Source organism: Hemiscyllium ocellatum, chromosome 35 (assembly GCF_020745735.1).
Source record: "Hemiscyllium ocellatum isolate sHemOce1 chromosome 35, sHemOce1.pat.X.cur, whole genome shotgun sequence".
Classification (NCBI taxonomy): Eukaryota; Metazoa; Chordata; class Chondrichthyes; order Orectolobiformes; family Hemiscylliidae; genus Hemiscyllium; species Hemiscyllium ocellatum.
Window position 1 is genome coordinate 28,447,978 of NC_083435.1, and position 21,981 is coordinate 28,469,958.

The 21,981-nt window shown below is 44.1% G+C and overlaps 1 pseudogene; it reads right to left on the bottom strand.

Moving 5' to 3' along the window:
• Nucleotides 1–21,981, bottom strand: part of LOC132832509 (netrin-G1-like) — a 63,895-nt pseudogene that overhangs the window by 27,014 nt on the left and 14,900 nt on the right.

Sequence of the window (21,981 nt, forward strand, 5' to 3'; positions counted from 1 at the left end):
GGATCAAGGATGTCTCAGAGAGGGTGTAAAATGTTCTCACGAGGGAGTGGGGCCAGCAGGAGGTCATTGTCCACATTGGAACCAACGACATGGGAAGGGAAAAGGCTGAGACACTGAAGGGAGATTACAGAGAGTTAGGCAGAAATTTAAAAAGGAGGTCCTCAAGGGTAGTAATATCTGGACTACTCCCAGTGCTACGAGCTAGTGAGGGCAGGAATAGGAGGATAGAGCAGATGAATGCATGGCTGAGGAGCTGGTGTATGGGAGAAGGATTCACATTTTTGGATCATTGGAATTTCTTTTGGGGTAGAAGTGACCTGTACAAGAAGGATGGATTGCACCTAAATTGGAAAGGGACTAATATACTGGCAGGGAAATTTGCTAGGACTGCTTGGGAAGATTTAAACTAGTAAGGTGGAGGGGTGGGACCCAAGGAGATAGTGAGGAAAGAGATCAATCTGAGACAGGTACAGCTGAGCACAGAAGTGAGTCAAACAGTCAAGGCAGGCAGGGACAAGGTAGGACTAATAAATTAAACTGCATTTATTCAATGCAAGGGGCCTAACAGGGAACGCAGATGAACTCATGGTTAGGAACATGGGACTGGGAAATCATAGCAGTTACGGAAACACAGTCCAGGGATGGACAGGACTGACAGCTTATTGTTCCAGGATAAAAATGCTACAGGAAGAATAAAAAGGGAGGCAAGAGAGGAGGGGGAGTGGCATTTTTGATAAGGGTTAGCATTACAGCTGTGCTGAGGGAGGATATTCCCAGAAATACAATCAGGGAAGTTATTTTGGTGGAACTGAGAAATAAGAAAGGGATGATCACCTTATTGGGATTGTATTATAGATGCACCCCCCCCCCCTCCTCATGCTGCCCAATAGTCAGAGGGAAATTGAGAAACAAACTTGTAGGGAGATCTCAGCTACCTGTAAGAATAATAGGGTAGTAATGATAGGGGATTTTAACTTTCCAAACATTGGCTGGGACTGCCATGGTGTTAAAGGTTTAGATGGAGAGGAATTTCTTAAGTGTGTACAAGAAAAGTTTCTGATTTAGTATGTGGATGTACCTAGTAGAGAAGGTGCAAAACTTGACCTACTCTTGGGAAATAAGGCAGGGCAAGTGACTGACGTGTTAGTGGGGAGCACTTTGGAGCCAGCGACCATAATTCTATTCACTTTAAAATAGTGATGGAAAAGGATAGACCAGATCTAAAAGTTGAAGTTCCAAATTGGAGAAAGGCCAATTTTGACAGTATTAGGCAAGAACTTTTGAAAGCTGATTGGAGGCAGATCTTCACAGGTAAAGGGACGGCTGGAAAATGAGATAACAAGAATCCAGAGAAAGTATATTCCTGTCAGGGTGAAAGGGAAGGCTGGTAGGTATAGGGAATGCTGGATGACTAAAGAAATTGAGGGTTTGGTTAAGAAAAAGAAGGAAGCATATGCCAGGTATAGACAGGATAGATCGAGTGAATCCATAGAAGAGTATAAAGAAAGTAGAAGTATACTTAAGAGGGAAATGAGGAGGGCAAAATGGGGACATGAGATAGCTTTGGCAAATGGAATTAAGGAGAATCCAAAAGATTTTTACAAATATATTAAGGACAAAAGGGTAACTAGGGAGAGAATAGGGCCCCTCAAAGATCAGCAAGGTGGCCTTTGTGAGGAGCCACAGAAAACAGGGGAGATACTAAATGAATATTTTGCATCAGTATTTACTGTGGAAAAGGATATGGAAGATATAGACTGTAGGGAAATAGATGGTGACATCTTGCAAAATGTCCAGATTACAGAGGAGGAAGTGCTGGATGTCTTGAAACAGTTAAAGGTGGATAAATCCCCAGGGCCTGATCAGGTGAAACCGAGAACTCTGGGGCAAGCTAGAGAAGTGACTGCCTGGCCTCTTGCTGAGATATTTGTATCACTGATAGTCACATGTGAGATGCTGGAAGACTGGAGGTTGGCAAACGTGGTGCCACTGTTTAATGAAGGGCAGTAAAGACAAGCCAGGGAACTATAGACCGATGAGCCTGACCTCGGTGGTGGGCAAGTTGTTGGAGGGAATTCTGAGGGACAAGATGTACATGCATTTGGAAAGGCAAGGACTGATTTGGGATAGTCAACATGGCTTTGTGCGTGGGAAATCATGTCTCACAAACTTGATTGAGTTTTTTGAAGAAGTAGCAAAGAAGATTGATGAGGGCAGAGCAGTAGATGTGATCTATATGGACTTCAGTAAGGCGTTTGACAAGGTTCCACATGGGAGAGTGATTAGCAAGGTTAGATCTTATGGAATAAAGGGAGAACTAGCCATTTGGCTACAGAACTGTCTCAAAGGTAGAAGACAGAGGGTGGTGGTGGAGGGTTGTTTTTCAGACTGGAGGCCTGTGACCAGTGGAGTGCCACAAGGATCGGTGTTGGGCCCTCTACTTTTTGTCATTTAGAACTGGCTCAAAGGTAGAAGACAGAGGGTGGTAGTGGAGGGTTGTTTTTCAGACTGAAGGCCTGTGACCAGTGGAGTACCACAAGGATCAGTGCTGGGCCCTCAACTTTTTGTCATTTACATCAATGACTTGGATGCGAGCATAAGAGGTACAGTTAGTAAGTTTGCAGATGACACCAAAATTGGAGGTGGAGTAGACAGCGAAGAGGGTTGCCTCAGATTACAACAGGATCTGGACCATATGGGCCAATGGGCTGAGAAGTGGCAGATGGAGTTTAATTCAGATAAATGTGAGGTGTTGCATTTTGGGAAAGCAAATCTTAGCAGGACTTATACACATAATGGTAAGGTCCTAGGGAGTGTTGCTGAACAAAGAGACCTTGGAGTGCAGGTTCATAGCTCCTTGAAAGTGGAGCCACAGGTAGATAGTATCGTGAAGAAGGCGTTTGGTATGCTTTCCTTTATTGGTCAGAGTACTGAGTACAGGAGCTGGGAGGTCATGTTGCGGCTGTACAGGACACTGGTTAGGCCACTGTTGGAATATTGTGTGCAATTCTGTTCTTCTTCCTATCGGAAAGATGTTGTGAATCCCTTGAAAGGGTTCAGAAAGGATTTACAAGGATATTGCTAGGGTTGGAGGATCTGAGCTACAGGAAGAGGCTGAACAGGCTGAGGCTGTTTTCCTTGGAGCGTCGGAGGCTGAGGGGTGACCTTATAGAAGTTTACAAAATTATGAGGGGCATGGTTTGGATAAATAGATAAATTCTTTTCCCTGGGGTTGAGGAGTCCAGAACTAGAGGGCATAGGTTTAGGTTGAGAGGTGAAAGATATAAAATAGGCGTACGGGGCAACATTTTCACACAGAGGGTGGTACGTGTACGGCATGAGCTGCCAGAGAATGTGGTGGAGGCTGGTACAATTACAACATTTAAGAGGCATTTGGATGGGTATATGAATAGGAAGGGTTTGGAGGGATAGGGCCGGGTGCTGGCAGGTGGGACTAGATTGGGTTGGGATATCTGGACGGGTTGGACCAAAGGGTCTGTTTCCGTGCTTTACATCGCTATGACTCTATAACTCTATATCCCTCCTTCGCAACATTCATTTCTTGATATTTCAGATATTTATTACTGATAGACTTATTCTCCTTTCACCCTCCTCCAGTTGTTCCTCGGATGTTTATCCAGCTATTACAATTCCACTCACACATCAATCTGTACTTCATTGCTGCCTCTATTGGTGCGTGAGTCTGGATAAATCTAAACCATCCAACTTTCATAACCCACCTGCTACACAATGTTAGCCTTGCTTACTGGCTCTGACATTACACTGACAGAGTTTTAACTTCAAGAAATGTTTAAATGGAATAAATAAGGGGAAACGTTTCCAGTGGGAGGAAGGTCAGAACCTAAAGGTCACAAATTCAAAATAATCAGCAAAGGAACCAGAGGGGGAGATGAGGAGATTTCAGACAGCAATTGTGATCTGGACTATGCTGCCTCTAAGTGCAGTGGCAGTGGATTCAATTCGAAATTCCAAAATCCAATTGGACAAAAAAATCTGTAAAGGAGACATTTGGAGTACTATTGGGAAAAATCAGGGGAGCACAGTTGATTGGACAGAAATTTTGAAGGTTGCGGTATGATGAGCTGAATGGTCTCTTTCTGTGCTGTCTGAATCTCTAATGTTGCTTCTGTACAACCTATCACGATGTGTCTCTGTTTATTTGAGAACACACTCGCAAACATCCACTGGGTTGGATTTAGAATCATCGAGTTTTCAGGGTTTGGCACAAGGATGAAATATGAAGTGAAACTCCCCCCCCCCCCCCCCCACCAAATGCTAGGCTGGGCCAGAGAGATGTTCATTACTCACAGACATTGGCCGTCCCTTTGGGGATGGGGAGGTACGAGCCTGCTCTCCATCGTCGGCCGTGAAAACCTTTCTTGCATCGACCACAGTCCGGCCCCGTGGTGTTGTGCTCACACTCACAGGTCAGCTTCCCTTTCTTCATGACACAGTTGTTGGCGTGAAGGTTACACTTGCACCTGACAACACACAACAGCAAAAAGCCACTGGTCAGCTCTGTGAGAGATCACATTCTCCGCACTGGCAATCTGCTCCCCCTTTATCAGCTACATTGTGAAAACAATTGGTAAGGTGAAAATTAGAGTAAAACACAGAGTTCATGGACAAGTTGACCACTGGGTCAAGAGAGCTATACCTAACCTTGAGCTGTATCTGTCACTTTAAAAGAGTAGAGGTGGCTTTACTTTCAGTTTAAAAGAGAGAGTTTTACTCAGTAAAAAGCCATGCTGTACCAGAAGTATTTGGTGGAGTCCATGGAGGAATGACTTTACACGACAGCTATCTCCATGCTGTACCTGTCCTACAACTGTTTGATGGGTGTATTGTTGACAGAACTTAACTCTGTGTTTAACTTCATCTATCTACTCGCCCTGTAAGTGTTTGATGGGGATAGCTTTTCTCTGTATCTAATCCTTCCTTTACCTGCCTTGGGAATGTTTCATGTATCTGTATCAAGCAGGTTTTACTCTGTTTCTAACCTTGTGCTATACCTGCCTGAGGAGGATCTGATGAAGACAGTGTAGAGGTTGCTTTTCTCTGTAACCAGCCCATTCTGTTCCTGTCCTGGGAATGTTCAATAGGTACAATATGAAGGATGTTTACTCCATATCAAACCTTTCGTGGGAGTACTTTGCCAGGATAACACAGAGAGAGTTTTACTCTGTATCTAACTCTGTGCTGTATCCATCCTGGGAGAACTTAACAGGGACAGTATAAAGGAAGCTTTTCTCCTATTTAACCCCATTCTTTACCTATCCTGGGAGTATTTCATAGGGGCAATGCAGATGGAGCTTTACATTGTACCTAAACCTGGGAGTATTTGACAGGGACAACGTAGAAGTAGCCAGACTCAGTATTTAATTCCAAGCCATTCCCCTCTCTGTTCCAGGAGAACCCATACATGTGCAACAATGAGTGTGATGCTCACATGCCTGAGCTGGCCCACCCTCCCGAGCTGATGCTGGATGAGGAAGGCAGGATTCCCACCAACTTGTGGCAATGTGTGTCCTGGAGGAGCTTCCCCAAGCCCCTGGTGGTCAACATCACCCTGTCCTGGGGTAAATCACATTAACTAGCCCACCTATAGGGCAGAAGGGTTGTCACAATGCTGGTGTGCACCGACTCTCACACTGCCTCGTCAGAGGAGGTGTTGCAGTTGATAACGGGGCACCTGATAGGCCTAAGGACCCCCATTTAAGTATGTGAACTTCAGCAAGGCCTTCAACAAGGGTCCACATGGTGGATTGGTTGCTAAGTTTCAATCACATGGGACCCAGGAGAGCTTGCCAATTGGGTACAAAATTGACTTGATGGCAGGAGACACAGGTGGCAGTGAAGGGTTGTTTTTCAAACTGGAAACCTGTGACCTGCAGTGTGCATGCCAATTGTTGTTCATCAGTTATATAAATCATTTGGATGAGAATATAGGAAGAATGTAAGTAAGTTTGCAGATAACACCAAAATTGGTGACCAAGCGGACAGTGAAGAAGGATGTCGAAGAGTGCAATAAGAACTTGATCAGCTGGATAAGTGGGTCAATAGAGTTTAATTTAGATAAATAGGAGGTGTTGCATTTTGGTAAAGCACACCAGGGCAGGACTCATGCAGTTGATTGTAGGATCCTGGGGAGTGTGGAAAACAGACTGACTTAGGGGTTCAGGTATATAGTTCCTTGGAAGTGGTGTCAGAAGAAGATAGGGTGGTTTAGAAGGTGTTTGATATGCTTGCCTTCATTGCTCAACCCCTTTAAGCATAGAAGTTGGGACATCATGTTGAGATTGTACAGGACATTGGTGAGGTTGATTTTAGAATACTGCATGCAGTTCTGGTCACCCAGCTATAGGAAGGATATCATTAAATTGGAACGGTTACAGAAACGATTTACAAACATGTTACCAGGACTGGAAGGTTTGGGTTTTAAGGGGAGGCTGGTTAAGCTGGGACTTTTTCCCCTGGAGCAGAGGAAGTTGAAGGGTGACTTATGGAGATTACAAAATCATCAGGGTCATGGATAAGGTGAATTGCGAAGGTTTTTTCTCTAGGGTGGGGAATTTTCAAATGAAAGCACATAGGTGTAAGGGGAAAGGGGGAAGCTTTAAAAGGGACCGGAGGGGTAACTTTCACACAGCGGGTAGTGTGCACATGGAATAACCTGTCAGTGGAAGTGTGGATGCAGGTACAGTTACATCATTTAAAAGATATTTGGACAGGTACATGAACAGGAAAGGTTTGGAGGGTTATGGACCAAAAAAGGCAGAGAAGAGGGCGTTTTGTATGCTTTCCTTTATTGGGCAGCGTATTGAGTATAGGAGTTGGGAGGTCATGTTGTGACTGCACAGGATGTTGGTTTGGCCACTTTTGGAATATTGCATGCAATTCTGGTCTCCTTCCTATTGAAAGGATGTTATGAAACTTGAAAGGTTTCAAAAAAGATTTACAAGGATGCTGCCAGGGTTGGAGGGTTTGAGTTATAGGGTGAGACTGAATAGGCTGGGGCTGTTTTCCCTGGAGCATTGGAGGCTGAGGGGTGACCTTATAGAGATCTATAAAATCATGAGAGGCGTGGATTGGGAAAATAGACAAAATCTTTTCCCTGGAGTCAGGGAGTCCCACTAGGGACCATAGGTTTAGGGTGAGAGGGGAAAGATATAAAAGAGACCTGAAGGGAAAGTTTTTCATGTAGAGGGTTGTGCGTGTATGGAATGAGCTGCCAGAGGAAATGGTGGAGGCTGGTACAAGTGCAATATTTAAAAGGCATCTGGGTGGGTAAATGAATCGGATGGTTTAGAGAATATGGGCCAAATGATGACAAGTGGGACTAGATTAGGTTTGGATATGTGGTCGGTATGGACGAGTTGGACCGAAGGGTCTGTTTCTGTGATATATATCTCTCTGACTCTAGGACTCTAAAGGCAAGTGGGATGAGTTTTGTTTGGAAAAACGTGGTCAGTATCAAAGAGTTGGACCACAGGATGTGTTTCCGTGCTGTATGACGCTATGATGCTAAGTCTGTAAAACTTACAGAGTTACTAAGCACTGACAATAGAAGTGGTGAGAACATCTCACCCTCTTGGAATCTCACATAAAATCAATAAATTCCCTCACTACTGCCTTCCCCAAGTGTTTCCTGGCTTGTGTCCAGCAGTGACCCCAGATGTTGTGCCTGATGATGCTTTGCAGATATTGACCCTCATGCCAAACTCATAAGTGTTAACACTCTTGGTGCTCCCAGATGTTCTCCGAGTGGTGCTCCCAAAATATTTCCCTGATCGTGTTCCCCAGATATGGACCCTGACCCCGTGCTCCCTGAATGTGAACATGGGCTGTGACCCTGCCCAGGAAGGACTGTGGAGCTCTCACCGGCCACGGATGTCCAGGTTGGAGATGGCGTAGAAGTACTTGGAGAGATTGTGGGGGTCGACGCTGGTGGGTCCAGTGGCTGGCCGCAGCAGCCGGAGCCGCAGGTCAGTCAGGGTGAAGAAATCTCTCAGCTCCTTGGTGGTGTCCAGTTGGCCGTACAGTGAGGCCATGTCCCCGAAGCGGGGACCCCCAAACAGAGCCAGACGCTCCTGGATCTCAAAGCGGACCATCTTGTCCACCTTCCACACGTAGCCCCTGGAGTACTCCTCGGTGCAGATGATGTCCAGCACCGAGGCAGCCCTCAGATCCCGGGCCCTTCTCGGCTCCATCCCGAAGGAGTTGAGGCAGTCAGCTGCATAGAACTGGTAGGGCTGCCAGCTCCGCCCATGGTCCAGGGACTTCTCCAGGACCATCTGCTCTGGCCGGCCAGACTCAAAGGTGATGATGATGTCTTCAGTCAGCTCAATGTTCTTCCCCCAGGACAGTGTGATGTTGACCACCAGGGGCTTGGGGAAGCTCCTCCAGGACACACTTTGCCAAAAGCTGGTGGGAATCCTGCCTTCGTCATCCAGCATCAGCTCGGGAGGGTGGGCCAGCTCAGGCGTGTGAGCATCACACTCATTGTTGCACATGTACGGGTTCTCCTGGAACAGAGAGGGGAACGGCATGGGTTAGACACAGAGTAAAGCTCCTCTACATTGTTCCTATTAAATACTCCCAGGACAGTTACAGTTCAGGATTAGGTACAGAGTAAAGCTCCCTCTACCTTTTTCCTATTAAATACTGCCGGGTCAGGGACAACAGAGGATTAGGTCCAGAATAAAGCTCCCTCTACATTGTCCCTATCAAATACAGAGGAACCTTAATTATCTGAATGACAAGGGCAGGGACTACTTTGTTCAAATAATCCAATATTCTGATAATCTAATGTTCAGATAATACAGTTTAGCCAAACATCAGGACATTAAGGTCTTGTTTGAATATTCCAAAATTCAGATAATCGACACTCAGGTAATCGAGGTTCCTCTGTATTTGATAGGGACAATGTCGAGGGAGCTTTATTCTGGATCTAACCCAAGACAGGCATGGCATAGGGTCAAATACAGAACAAAGCCCCCTCTACATTGTTACTATCTAATATTTCCAGGAAAGGTGCAGCACAGGATTAGGACTAACGTAAATCTCCCTCTACACTTGCTCTATCAAAATCCTTTAGGCAGTACAACATGGAGTTACAGAGTACAGCTTCCTCTACATTATACCTATCAGTTACTCCATAAACATCAGTATCCTGCCATCAAGTCACCCTTTATTTACACCTGGACAGTCATTGACACTGATCCAGCTCCATCTGAACCAGCTCTCAGAGTGAACAGAACATCTGACACTTCTGTTTATATCTGTCAACCAGTGATCCCAGATCAATGACCTTAATCAGGAAACTCATATCCGGTGAGGTCCAGCTGGCTTATCCAGTCACAATCACTATGCTCCCAGGACAGGGAGAGCACAGGGTTAGATACAGAGTAAAGGTTCTTCTGCAATGTCTGCCATGAAATACTACCAGGACACAGGCATCACAGGCAGATTAATCTTCCCTTCTACACTGTCCCTGTTAAACAGTCTCAGGGCTGATGCAGCATAAGATTAGATACAGAATAAAACTCCCATCTGCATTGTTCCCATCAACTACTCCCAGGACAGGTACAGCACAGTATTAGATACAGAGTAAAGCTCCCTCTACATTGTCCCTATCAAATAGTCCCAGGAAAGTTACAGCACAGGGTTAGATACGGAGTATAGCTCTCTCTACATTATCCCTATCAAATACTCCGAGGGAAGTTGCAGCATAAAGTTAGAGATATTGTCGAATTTGCTACCTCCCACCCTGAAGCAGCACACCCTCCTTTTTAAATGACCACACAATTCTCTGTATTGGCATGGAATCTGCAAACATTGGCTATCCCTGCAATCAAATAAGTTAAAATATGTGCTAAGGATGGAGAGTGTAGCAATACACAAGGACAATCAAGATTAATGAATCTGCAATTGTCACAGCATCATCTAAAGGGATCAACTAAAGCTGTGTAATGGCAAAGATTATTTTTAGCTTTCTATGTAAATGAAATTGAGCGAATATTGATAACAGAATCCTCAAGCTATTTAGAGTATAAATGAATAATTGAGCAACAGCAATGTTAAGTGCTCTTGAAGTACTGTTTTCCTCAGTACATCATTAACAGCACCATGTCCCAGCACTACAACAGAAGCTTCAATGACAAGAGGCAATTGCAACAGTGAGGGATTTCGAGGAACAGTTTCTGCTCGGAGTTCAAAAATTGGGATCATTTTCATTCCACTGTTGCTCATTGAATTCACAGACCAACATTGACTCCCAGCGCAGCAACACTTCCATTTAAAAATGTTCATCCTTCTTTTCACATCCATCCATGGCCTCACCTCCTGACCTTTTGACTCCCCCTGCACTCCACAATCTCATGTGATATCTTTGCACTCCTCCAATTACAATCTCATGAATATTCCCAATTTAAATGCTCCATCTTTGGGGCCAATGTCTTCCATCACCTGGGCCCTAAAGTCTGCAATTTCTTCACTAAACATTTGTCCCACTGTCTATTCCTTTCAGGCTTCTTACAGCCTGTGTGTTTGACAGATCACCTGTCCTGATATCACCTTAAGTGATTCAGTGTTAACTTTGGTCTGACTTAATCTCACTTGAACACATTGGGGGTGTTTCACCGTGTTAATGGTGCGATATAAATACAAGCTGTTGTTGTTGAAACAGGTATTAAACATCATAATCCAGGCACATGGAAAGAGAGAGAGAGAGAGAGACTCAACAGGTTCCTGCAGTGTGTGTTTGAATCAAAACAGGAAAGTGAGTGGAGCACTGGAGTGTAAACACAGCAGTTTCTCAATCCTTGTTACTGCAACAAATCCACTCACCCGTTGATGTTTATTTCAGAAGGTTAAGTGCTGTTATCTTGGATTTGCAATGTGTTGTGTGACGAAGATCCTGCTTTCCTTACTAACTAAACCACTTGCTATCAGCATGCCTCATTCCCCTGGTTAACGATGTACCTTTGGAGGATTACTAAGGACAGAAGTTATTGGCTCTGTAAAGTTCACTCCCAGTAAAATCATGTCACTTCCAGGTCATGATTAATCTGACACTTTTGTTTGACTTAATTTATGTAGCGCCTGAACATGTCCTGAGTCATTTCACAGGAACATTAATCTGGAAAAGGCTGACACTCAGCCACGTCATGAGATAGTAGGACTGGTGAACTAAAGGGAAGGGAGAACAGTGGGAGGGGAGAAGCTGTAAAATATTTTGTGATGTTCTGAGGTGCTGAAAGAGAGATGAATTTATTTTTCATTAATGCATTCTGTTTTATTTACAGGATGTGAGCATCACTGATGAGGTCAACATTTCATAGAATTGTGGAAGTATGTCATTTGGCCCATTGAGTCTACATGCATCCTCTGTAGAGCATCGCCCACTACTCACCCTCACCCTGTAACTCTGCATTTCCCTAGCCTGCAAACCTCTGAATATTAATGGCCAATTCACCTTATCTGCATGACTGTGGCAGGAAACTGGAGCATACCCACACAGGCACAGGGATAATGTACAAACTCTACACAGTTGTCTGAAGATGGAATTAAACCAACATCTCTGGTGCTGTGAGGCAGCAGTGCTAACCACTGAGCTATCTTGCTGCAATACATTTGTAGCTAATGCCGAACTGACCTTGAGAATGTGCCGGGCATTCCATTCTATTTGGAAAGCAGTTCCTTGGTTTTGACACTGAAGGAATGGTGATATATTTCCAAGGAAGGATAGTGTTTGGCTTGGAGAGGAACTTGCATGTGGTATTTCTTTTCTTTCCAACCCTGTGCATAGCTTAAGCCTTTGTTGATCCTCATCACTCTTTGTAAGAAGAACAGCTTGCTCGAGGCACTTGCTACTTCTGAAAACTACATGGCACGACATCGGATTTACAGCACTGAGACAAGTAGGACAGTTCCAAATGTGCTGCATACATATAACAATATTAGGGTAGAAATGGCCTGGGGTATTATCACAAGACCATTAATTCAGGAAGCTGAGCTAATGTTCTGGGGACTTGAGTTCAAATCCTGCCATGGCAGATGGTGGAACTTGAATTCAATTGAAAAACAAAATCTGGAATGATAACTATGAAACCATTATCAAAAGTCAAAAACATTGGTTCATGCATGTCCTTTAGGGAAAGATAGCTGTCATACTTACCTGGTCTGGCCAACATATGACTTCAGATCCACAGTAATGTGCTTGACACTTATCTGCCCTCTGGGCAATAAATTTTGGCTTAGCCAGAGACACCCCCATCTCATGAGTGTTTAAAAAAAATCTCCTTTGCATTATAACAACATAATTTTCTATTCCATTATCCCTCAAGTGTTTACCTGGATTCCTCTTAAATGTATCTTGGTTATTAATCTTCACCAGTCTCTCCAGGAACAACTTTCATGTTCTCACCATTGTCCAGATTGGGTTTTTTTCCTGACATTTCCAGTGGGCATTCAGCCACTATCTTTCATTGGTCAAATGGGGAGAAAAGAAATGTCATCAACACCCATCTCATCCAATCATCCATCTTCAGTTGCTTCCATCCATTATAATGTCAGTGTGGGGATATTTGCCAATGATTGCACAATGTTCAGCGCCATTCACAACTCGACAGATGCTGAAGAAGTCCATGTTCAACTACACCAAGATCTGTTCAATATCAAGGCTTTGTATTGCAAGTGGCAAACAACATGCACGCCACACAAATGCCAGGAAATGGTCATCACCCATAAGAGACAATCTAACCACCTCCCCATAGAATTCAATGTTATTGCCATCATTGAATTCCTTACTACTAACATCATGGGGGTACCTATTGACCAGAAACTCAGCTGGTTTCAGCATGTGAAGTCAATATTTACAAGACCAGGTCAGTGGCTAGAAATACTGCAACAAGTAACTCATCTCCTGACTTCCCAAAGCCTCGTCACCACCTACAAAGCACAAGTCAAGAGTGTAATGGAATACCTCCTACTTGCCTGTATGGGTGCAGCTGAAGAAACTTGAAAACATCCAGGACTAAGCAACACACTTGATTGGCACCACACCCACAGCATTCATTCCCTCCAACTCTTGATGCTCAATCAGCATACAATCTGTAAAGTGCACTGCAGAAATTCGCAAAGGATGCTCACACAGTATCTTTCAAACCCATAAACACATTGATCCAGCAGGAACAGAGGATGTATGTATCTACCACCTACAAGTTCCCCTTCAAGCCACTCACCATCCTGATTTGTAAATGGATCGCCATCCCTTCATTATCACTCAGTCAAAATCCTGAAAGTCCACCCTGGCAACATTGTGTGTCTACCTACAGAACATGGACTGCAGCAGTTCAAGAAGGTACCACCTTCTTCAGATTAACCAGGAACAGGCACAAGAGAATGAAAGTAAACCTTCATAATCCTCAGACTGTCATCATTGTATTGAGTTCAAATCAGTTCAGGACAGTCAAATGCAATGGAATCTGACAGTGCAGAAGAGAGATTGCTAATTAATTACTGAACTGAATCAATTTTCTGGAGAACGTGCGCTGAAATCCCATCCTAGAGTTCTTTAGAACTCAATTTAAAAATCTTGGTTCAATCTCAAAGTCAGACTGACTTACAGTGACAGGTATTGGTGATATTGCACATTATTTTAGAGAGTCCCATGTTGATTAGACTTAATTGACCACTGCCACCTTTTGCTGGACTCTAAACATCTACATTCACTGTCCTTTTCTGGTTTGGGCCTATATGTGACTCCAGTCCCACACCAGTGCAGCTGACTCTTAACTACCCTTGAAAATCACCAAGCATGTTACCGAACCCACTGTCAGTGGCACAACAGCACCTTCTCACGGCAGCTAGGGGTGGGAATAAGTAGCTACGATTCCCATGTGCAGAGATTGGATTTTCTACAGGAAGAACAATTTTATGCCAAGTTCTTGTGAGGCAGCTCGATGGAAATCTAAGCACAGGAATTTAATTATGAAGGAAGTGAGCTGACAGAAATGAATGTTTGCTCAAGTTAATGAAACTCAGAACTCTGCACCTGGTGTTTGTGTCCAAACATTTCAGAAGTGAGAAGACCAGACGGAGGTTCCAGCGAACAAAAAGCACACGAGAGAAAGAATGAGCATCGACAGCAAATCTTCTCTAAACAGTGGTGCAAATCCCACATTATTGCCAGGATGGTTAGTAGGTCAGTCTTTATAGAGCGCAGTCACCTTTCACTACACGCTGCACTCCTACTTTTCTGATAAAGTGTCTCAAATAAGCAACTCTCCCCACCCCCGTATCTCCCATCTCACCCCAACTGCTCTCCCCACTGAACCCAGTCTCGCTGAAACTCAAAGCTGTGGGCAGCTGGTCAGCTATTGTATGGATTTTTTGTGAAAGCATACTGCAAAGATTTCTTCCTCCCAGTCTCCGATTTATGTTCCTCCTCTGATCATGTTACTAGGGGCATGGAAAATGAAATAAGGGCTGCCAGCGAAAGCGAACCTTCCACCGACAATAAACGAGATATCTTTTCTGGTGGGTATGCAAACTGAAGAGTTGTGGTAGAGCAAACAGAGGAAAGTGAAAAAGAGGGCGAGAGAAAGAGAGGATGACTGACAGGGAGAAAGAGAAATTGAACAGAAAAGGCAGAGACAGAAAGAGAGAAGTAAAGAGGCAAAATAATGAGTACAGAAAGATTGGGAAAGAAAATATTTTGATTTTTACTAGCTCCACTCAGAACATCAGAACATCTCAAACTGCACTGAATTTCTGAAGAAGGGTCACTGGACTCGAAATGTTAAGTCTGCTTTCTCTGTACAAATACGATCATATGACTCAGTTTCTCCAGCAATTTCTGTCTTTGTTTCAGACCTTCAGCATCCATTCGTTTTCCATTGCAATTATTTTGTCTGTATCTCTGATGTATTAGGAGAACTATGATAGCCAATTGTGCACAGCACGATCACACAACTACCAGAAGGCCATAAGATATAGGAGCAAAATTCGCCCATTCAGCCTACTGTGCCTGTTTTGCCATTCAATCATCTCTGGTATGGTTCTCAATTCTATTCTCCAGCCTTCTCCCTGTAAATCCCCATATCAGCCAGTAAGCTATCTCAGTATTAAATGCACTGAGGACTTGGCCTCCACAAGCCTCTGCAGCAATGAGTTTCCTGGATTCACCACTCTCTGGCTAAAGAAATTACTCCTCATCTCAGTTCAAAAGTGTCAATCCCTTCATTTTGAGACTGTGCCTTCGGGTCTGAATCTCTCCTACTAATGGAAACATCTTCTCCACATCCTCTCCATGCAGGCCTTTCAGTATTCTTCAAATTTTAATCAGATTCCCTTTCATCCTTCTAAATTACAATCAGGCACAAACACTGGTACCTGATCATCAGGTACAGGTACCATCAACTGCTTCTCATCTAACAAGCCCTTTATCTCTGGCAACATTCTTGTCAACCTCCTGTGGAGTATCCCCAATGCCAGCACATCATTCCTTCGATATGGAGCCCAGTACTACTCACAATATTCCAAGTGTGATCTGACCAGACTTATACAACAGTACACCTCTGTTCATGCATTCTAGCCCCTTGAAATGAATGCCTGAAGAGAATCCTAAACCAGGACTCCCAAGTGTATGGTTAGATTAGATTCCCTACAGTGTGGAAACAGGCCCTTCGGCCCAACAAGTCCACACTGACGCTCCGAAGAGTAACTCACCCAGATCCATTTCCCTCTGATTAATGCACCTAACACTATGAGCAATTTAACATGGCCAATTCACCTGACCTGCACATCTTTGGACTGTGGGAGGAAACCGGAGCACCCGGAGGAAACCCGCGCAGACATGGGGAGAATGTGCAAACTTCACACAGACAGTCACTCGAGGCTGCAATCGAACCTGGGACCCTGGTGCTGTGAGACAGCAGTGCTAACCACTGAGCCACCATGCCACCCGTATTCGTGCTTCAGATTTCTGAAGCCTTTCCGCATTTACAAAATTGTCTTCTCCTCGATTTCCTACCAAGGTGTATAACTGCACACTTTCCCACATTTTATTCCATTTGTCACTTGCTTGCCCATCTCTTAACCTGTCCAAGTCCTTCTGCAGCCCTCCTCCCACTTCCTCAGCACTCCCTGTCCTGCCACTTGTCTTTCTGTCATCTCCAAACTTAGCAACAACGGCCTCATTACCTTCATCCAGACTGTTAATGTATACGGTATTGTGAACAGATGTGGTCCAACACTGACCCCTATTTGTCACTATCTGCCCCCCTGAAAAAAGACCCCTTTTCCCAATTCTCTGCCTTCGACCAGTCAGCCAATCCTCTATTCATGCTAGTACTTTGCCCCTAACACCATGGGCTCTTATCGTATTTGGCAACGTCCTGCGTGGCAGCTTGTCAAGGGCCTTCTGGAAATCCAAATAGATCATGTCCACCCGTTCTTCTTTGTCAAATTTGTTTGTTACTTCCTCACATTTGTGAGGCGTGACCTGCCCTTGACGGAGCCATGCTGACTTCACACTATTTTACAATGCACTTCCAAACACCAGTGAGACCATGATCAAAAGATCTATTTTTGGTGATATTAAATAATTATTGATCAGGAGACTGGATGGCTCTCGGTTGCTCTCTTCAAAACATACCAGGGAATTGTTATATTTTGTACCACATTGAAAGGGAAGATCAAGCCTTAACATAATGTTTCATTCTAAAGGTGAAAGCACATATTCAGTACTGACCCTGTGAAAATCAGGACTCTCACTGACCCTTATGTGACACAATTCCTTCACTGCATAGATTCAGCATTGCGTCTGACGGTGCAACACTCCCTTAGTACTAACCCTCTGACAGTGCAACACTCCCTCAGTACTCACCCTCTGACAGTGCACCACTCCCTCTCAATACTGCGTGGAGAGTGACAGCCTGGATTATGCGCTCTAGTCTCTTGATTGGACTTGAATCCCTGACCTTGGCTGCCTGTCTCTGTCTGTGTTTATAATTAAGTTTGCACGTGGGTATTACAGAGAAGAGGAAATGGAGAATAACAAGAGATGGAACCAAGACATTCATTCAAATTGATCGATAAAAAAAAATCCATCCCTGGATGACAGGGTCATGGTCAGTCAATCACTGCCACAACAACAGCAAATAATTCTTCAAACATTCCCCCCGCTTCTCAGCTGCTAAAGTGAGCAGAACATTTCCAATAGTACAGCACTCCGTGGAAGCTCTGATCCAGGAATCAAGAGGCTGGTAACGTTTAACGTGCTACTGGGTTTATTAAGGACAGTGGCCCCAGGGAAAGTGAGTGAGATATTTGTCAGAGTAAGGATTAATTGGGATATAGTCGACAGTCTGAGTTTTAATCCATTTCTTGCAGCCTGTAGCAGCCTCTCCACTTTCCATCTGAGTGCTGAAGCTTTAGTCACAGGAGAACAGACTGCGATATTACAGAGCGAATGTTTGGTTTATTCAGACTGAAATCCCATCTGTTTTCAAATCTGCTTAAAATAAACTCATTTAAACCGGAGCGGGGGGAAATATCGTAGAACTGTACAATATTTGAGGAGGCCATTCAACCCATTGTGTTAATGCTGCCTAGCTGGAGGCACGATAGGAACACTCTAAAAATGGGGGAAAATATACCACTGAAATGAAAAGAAAGTATTTGGTCACTGGGAAAGAATGAAAGAGGTTTACTAATTAGATAGCTCTTTCAAAGAGCCAATGAAGGCCAAGTGGATCAAATTGTCCTCTTCTGTGGTGTTACACTCTATGAGCAGCTGACAAAGAAATGAATCATGGCATTTCCATGAACAAGAATAACTCATGATTATCTCAGTTCTTGGGAGATGCTGATGGGCCCAAACTGGCTTCTGCTTGCCTATTACAACAGAGACTGAACTACACATGGACTTGACTGGCAATGAAGTGTTCTGGGACAAGGGGAGGTTGTGAAAAGCTCAATACAAACACAAATCCTTCATTTCAAGATGAAACCCAGAGACTAAACATTAGCATTGACGGTCAAGACTCACTTGAACTTTAGGAGTTGGTACTGGGATTCAGGAAAGATTGCTGTCAGTCATTTAGCAAAGCAAGGTATGATTAATGAAGAATTAATGATTTTTTAAAAATTTGTTCAAGTTTGTCGGTGTCACTGGTTGACAAGCATTCATTGCTTGTCTCCAGTGAAGATGGAGGTGAGCTGCCTGTTTGAGCGATTGCAGTCCTTCAGATGTAGATAAACTGACAGCGCTATTCGGGAGTTCTAGGATTTTAAGCCAGTGACACTGAAGGAATGGCGATATTGTTGCACATCAAGATGGCGTGTGACACTTGGAGGCAAATATGCAGGCTATGGTGTTCCCATGTATCTGCTGCCCATGTTCTTCTAAGTGGGTTTGGAAGATACTGTCAACCTAACCTACACCAAATGGCCTGCACTGATTCAAGAAGGCAGGATGTCAGCACCTTCACAAATGAGCGATGGGTAACTAGTGTTGGCCCGTCCAGTGACACCCCCATCCCATGAATGAATCAAATAAAGGATTGGGGTGAGTTGGGTAGGGTATCTTAGAGTTGGTAAATATTGGTGTAGCTGTGCATTAGTATTGAATTGAATGATTGTTGAAGGTGGTGGATGGGTGCTAATCATGTGAACTGCTTTGCCTTCATAGAATCATGGAATCCCTACAGTGTAGGAGCAGGCCATTTGGCTATCAAGTCCACACTGACCCTTTGAAGAGCAGCCCACACAGATCCACCATCCAACCCTATCCCTGTAACCCTGCCTTTCCAATGTCTAATCTACCTATGCTGCACGTCTTTGAACTGTGGGGCAAAACCAGAGAACCTGGAGGAAACCCACGCTGATACAGGCAAACTGTGCAAAGCCCTCACAGGCAGTCACCCGAGTGTGACTTTTGTGACTGCTGTGAGGCAGCAGTGCTAACCATTGAGCCACCATGCTGCTGCTTGGATAGTTGTTGGAGCTGCACCCATCCAGGCAAGTAAGGAGTATTCTATCACACTCCTGATTTGTGCCTTATACATAACGGGCAGTCAGCGGGTGAGTTACTTGCTGTAGTATTCCTAACCTCTGATGTGCTGATGAAGCCACAGTATTCACTTGGCTGGTCCAGGTCAGTTTCTGGACATGATAATAATGTAGCTGAATGGAAAGGGACAATGATTAGTTTCTCTCTCATCAGAGATGGTCAATTGCCAAGCATCTATCTGACTCAGATGTTACTTGATACTTATAGTTAAGTGTGGATATTGTTGAGGTTTTTCTGCATTTGGACATGGTCTACTTCAGTATCTGAGTTGTTGCAAATGGTTCTGAACATCATGCATTCATCAGCAAACATCCCCACTTTTGAACTTGCGATGGAGGGAGAGTGAATGCCATAGCTGCAAGTTAGTTCATGCAATAGCTTAGGGGACCTAGGACACTCTGCTGAGGAACTATTGCTAAATGAGAGAATTGCAACAAGTACATCCATCCTCCTATGTACTAGATCTGATTTTATAGATATAAAATTTCTCCCTAACTCCCATTGAGACAAGTTTCACTCCAATGCCTTGACGCCATATTCTGTCAAATGCAAACTTGAAATCAAGGGCAGTCACTCTCATCTCACTTCAGAACCTCAATCATTTAATCTATATTTGGTCCAAGGTTGTAATGAGATCTGAAGCTGGTGACCCTGGAAGAACCTGACTGAGTGTCAGATTATTCCTTTGCAAATGTGCCTGACAGCACTGTTGATGACCCCTTCCATCATCTCGCTCATGATCTAGCATAGGTTGTTCGAAAGGCAATTAGTTGAGTTGGATGTGTTCTGATTTTTTGTCTGCAGGGCATATCTGGGCAGTTTTCCACATTGTCAGAATGATGTCTGAAAAAGCTCAGCCAAGGGTGTGGCATGTTCTGGTGCAAATATCTTCAGTACTATTGCTGGAATGTTGCCTGCACCTGTAGGCTTTGCAGCATCCAGTGTCTTTAGTAGCTTTTAGATGTCACGAGGAGTGAATGAAGTTAGTTGAACACTGGAACTACTTCAAACTCATACTTTGCTCTGATGAGCTGGGCGGCCCAATCATTGATTCGTGTGGAGCCTCCACTTCCTGTTGCTTGTTCAATTATGGGCGGCATGGTGGCAGAGTGGTTAGCACTGCTGCCTCACAGTGCCAGAGACCCAGATTCAATTCCCGACTCAGGCGACTGAATGTGTAGAGTTTACATGTTCTCCCCGTGTTTGCGTGGGTTTCCTCCCACAGTCCAAAGATGTGCAGGCCAGGTGAATTGGCCATGCTAAATTGCCCGTAGTGTTAGGTAAAAGGGGTAATGTAGGGAAATGGGTGGGTTGCGCTTCGGCGGGTCGGTGTGGACTTGTTGGGCCGAAGGGCCTGTTTCCACACTGTAAGTAATCTAAAAAAAAACACCATTAAGAATTGAATTTGAGAGGATTGCAATGCTTAGATCTGATTCATTGGTTGTGACATAGTCTGTCATGTTGGTTCTGCTGTTTGGCATGAAGTAGTATTCTGCAGCAGCTTGACCAATAGACATTTAATTTTTAGATATGCCTAGTGTCGCTCCTGGCATGTTCTCCTGTACTTTCTGTTGTATCAGGTTAATCTCCTGGTTGATGATAATGATAGAGTGCAGGTTGTGCTGGGCCACGAGGCTACAGATTGTGGTTAAATATGACTCTGCTGTTTCTGATGATGGCCCACAGTATCTGATGGATGTCCAGTTGAGTTGCTAGATTTGTTTGGAGCCAGTCCCATTTAGTATGATGGTAGTGTTGCACAATGCAATAGAGAGAATTCTCAATGAAAGGATGGGACATTGTCTCCACAAGCAGTCACTTCTACTGATGGTTACACATGAATACTTTTGGCAAACATTACAACACAGATTGTGAATTCAGTGACACAAGGCTCAGACAATTCTGAGTGGTTCCAGATGGTATTTAGAGATCCCAGTATCTGTCCAAATTACGGAAGACTACAATGTAATAAGTGTGATTCCTAACTTTAAGAAAGAGACAAGAAATGAAGCATTGAACTGAGAAGCTTTGCTTTCACTGTTTGCAAAGTGAAATTTTTGTGAGGGATTGTTTATAATACTGTTTAAGGGCATCTTGTGAGACATGAGGGAATTCAAGTCAATAGGAGGTCATGGTTGAATGATGAATAGTATGTATTTGAGAAGGTGACTAGCTTAGAGATGGTAGGTGCAGTCTGCCTAGTTTTCAAGAAAAAAATTGACTGCCTCAGAGAATAGTGCAATTCACCAGCTCCAGGTATATGAGACAGCAATCTCTTAAAGTAGTTGACAAATGGTTATTTGGTACATTTAGTGTAGTAAATCGACAGGTATTTGAACAGTTTACAGTAGCATCAGAGGGCATTAGGTTCGGAACTGGTGCTACTGCCTGCCATTTTCTTTTAACTGAGTTTAAATAGCAATTGCGTCTAAATTTGCAAGCTATGCCGAATTGAAGGTGAAATAATTCCACAGAGGTTTTGTATCCATGGGAGAATTGTTAGATGAGTGGCAGCCATTTTGACATAGCTTTAAATTAAGGGATGGTAGGTATAGGACAGATGTTAGGGGTAGATTCTTTACTCAGCGAGTCGTGAGTTCATGGAATGTCCTGCCAGTAGCAGTGGTGGACTCTCCCTCTTTCTGGGCATTTAAACGGGCATTGGAATGACATATGGAAGATAGTGGGCTAGTGTAGGTTAGGTGGGCTTGGATCGGCGCAACATCAAGGGCCAAAGGGCCTGTACTGTGCTGTAGTTTTCTATGTTCTATGACACATTTTAAAAGCCTGGAAACCATTTTGAATCTCATCTTAGTGCCAACTTGCCAAAAGTCTGCGTTTTCCATGCCCAGCTCAGACGGTTGGCCTTGAAGCTGTACTGG